Raw genomic sequence first — 3,102 nt, 5'->3', positions numbered from 1 at the left:
CTCCCTCTGCCCCTCCACCCTGCTCATGCTGTCTCTCAAATAAATTTTTAAAAATCTTTTTTAAAAAACTCTAGTAATTATATTTTTGTCAATTTCTCCCGTTCCTATATAGATACCATTTTCATACATTGGCCATGTAAAAAGCTATGGCTATCCTGTAAAATGACACGCTTTTTCACATTAAATACTTTTTGTCTTGCAAATAATTTTGTTACTCCTATGTGTGGTTTATGTTTGCTTGGTAAATGTTTGCCAGACTTCTTATTTTAATCCATCTCCACTGCATTGGGAGCAGAGGTGGGATAAAAAGGAAACACTCTTGAGTGGCTTAGAAAGCAGCTCCCAATTATAAGGAAAGTAAGATTCCATGTTCGTGGTCCTTAGTTCAGCCTTCCAACTCTCCAATAGTGGGATATGAGGTGTGGGTAGGTGGAAGCTTCTTTTTCCCCCTCCCTCTGTGCTCATGTTTCAGAGGGTTAGGCATGAGTTGGCTTCTAATTATATTATTTCAGTTAGGACCATCTGTTCTAAGGGTAATTCTCTATGTAGATTAACATTTAATGATATCCTTAGTTTACAGAGCCATTTCAACTTTGTAGCTTTTCATGTGTTATTTTGAATTTAATATTTTCAATGGTAGGTAGGGTGAAAAGGTGTATTAGGTACAGTAGATGGCTACATCACAACTCACAATCCCATGTGAATTTTTAGAAATACCTAAATGTTTAATAATTTTGATTAAATCACTTCAACACTTTTAAACTGGTATTACATTTGTATAGCACTGAAATGGGGCATTCATGCATTCTTTAAGTATGTATTGAGCTCCTACGATGTATCAGACACTGCTCGGTACTAGGCATATCACAGTGAACAAGATTGGATCACTACTTAGAGAAGCTCAGAATTTAGTGTGTGAGACAGATAAGAAATTCACAGTTTTAGCAGTGTGAATCTAGGGGTAAGAACATGGTTGCTAGACTCATTTAATCTGGACTTAAAAATTACATTTTTATTGAAATAATAAATATATATAACTACTATCTGTAAACAGGATAGCCTTTTCAACAGGGTAGTGCTGTAATAACTGAACATCTACATGGAAAAATTGATTCTAGACACTGATACTAATCTTTTCACAAAAATGAACTCAAAATAGATCACAAACCTAAATGTAAAATGCACAACCATAGAACATCTAGAAGATAACATAGCAGAAAATGTAGGTGACCTTGAGTTTGGTGATGACTTCTTAGATACTATGCCAAAGGCATTATCGATAAAAGAAAAAAATGGTAAGTTGAGCTTTATTAAAATTAAAACCCCCAAAATGTCTCCACTCTTAGGTAAGATGGTTATACTTCAGCTAATTAACATTTCAGATCATGGCATGATGGTGTCTCCATCCAGCCAACTGGTCAACGTCTTTATTGTCATCATCTTTGTTTGCTCTGCAGTGTTTGTGCAATTATTTAAAAACAATTTTGCTTATTTTCATTTTGTTAAAAAAATAGAAATGAGGGGTGCCTGACTGGCTCAGTTGGAGGAGTGTTGCAACTCTTGATCTTGGGGTTGGGAGTTCAAGCCCCATGTTGAGTGTAGAGATTACTTAAAAATAGAATCTTTAAAAAAACAGAAATGAAAAACAATGGAAGTCTTGAAAAGTAATAAACATAGATCTCATCATTTAATAAAATTGATAGAAGAAAGTAATCAGACCTGCTAAAAGCTGTGAGTCTTGTTTTAGTTAGATGATCATTGTGTGAATTTAGAAAAAAAGAACAAATTCATAACATGCAAAAATACTTTACATAAAAATTAATACAGAATAAGTCATAAACTTAAATATAAAATTCAAAACTATATAAGTTCTGGATATGACATGCAGAAAATTTAAGTGACCTTAGATTGGATGATGAGGTTTTAGGTATGACAACAAAAGTATGATTTGTGAAAGAAAAATTGAATACATGGAATTTTATTAAAATTAAAAAACTTCTGGGGGCTCCTGGCTGGTTCAGTTGGTAGAGCATGCAACTCTTGATCTCAGGGTCATGAGTGCAAGCCCCACATTGGGTGTGGAGTCTACTAAAAAAAACTACAACAGTAAAAACCCCCACCTCCTCTTTATGAAAAACATTGTTAATAGAATGAAAAAACAATTCACAGACTGGGAGAATACATTTGTAAAACGTATATCTGATAATGGACTAGTATTGAAATTTTACAAATAGTTAAAACTCTACAATAAGAAAATAGCCCAATTTTAAAAAGGCAAAGATCTGAACAGACACCTCACCAAAGAAGATATACAGATGGCAAGTAAGCATATAAAATTTGCTCAACATCATTCGTCATTAGAGAAATACAAATGAAAACAAGATACCACTGCACACCTGTTAGAATGGCTAAACTTTCAAAAAACTGACAGCACCAATTGTTGTGGAGTCTATGAAGCAACTGGAACTCCCATTCATTGCTCATAGGAATGCAAAATGGCACAGCTTCTGTGGGAGACACTTTGGCAGATTCTTAAAAAGCTAAATATAATCTTACCATATAATCCGGCAATTGCACTCCTAGATATTTATCCAAATGTGTTGAAAACTTATGTTCACACAAAAACGTGCCCATAAATGTTTATAGCAGCTTTATTCATAATTGCCAAAAATTGGAAGCCGTTCAGGGGTGCCTGGCTGGCTCAGTCTGTAGAGCATGTGACTCTTGATCTTGGGGTCATGAGTTCAAGCCTCATGTTGGGGGTAGAGTTTACTTAGAGACAAAACAAAACAATAATGTATCAATATTTGTTCATCAGTCATAACAAATGTACCATACCAATGTAAGATGCTAATAAATAGGGGAAATTGTGGGAAGATGGAGTAGTTGGAGAGCAAGTTTATGGGAGCACTCCGTACTTACTGATCAATTTTTCTGTAAAGGTAAAACTACTCTAAAAAGTAAAGTCTTTTGGGGTGCCTGGGTGGCTCAGTCAGTCAAGTGTTGACTCTTGATTTTGGCTTGGATCATGATCTCAGGGTCTTGAGATTGAGCCCCGTGTCAGGCTCCACACTGACTGAGTGTGGAGCCTGCTTGGGATTC

Source organism: Mirounga angustirostris, unplaced genomic scaffold, assembly GCF_029215605.1.
Source record: "Mirounga angustirostris isolate CCGP_5_RB_7025 unplaced genomic scaffold, mMirAng1.0.hap1 SCAF_11, whole genome shotgun sequence".
In the NCBI taxonomy this organism is placed as follows: domain Eukaryota; kingdom Metazoa; phylum Chordata; class Mammalia; order Carnivora; family Phocidae; genus Mirounga; species Mirounga angustirostris.
This window is presented reverse-complemented; position numbering follows the sequence as displayed.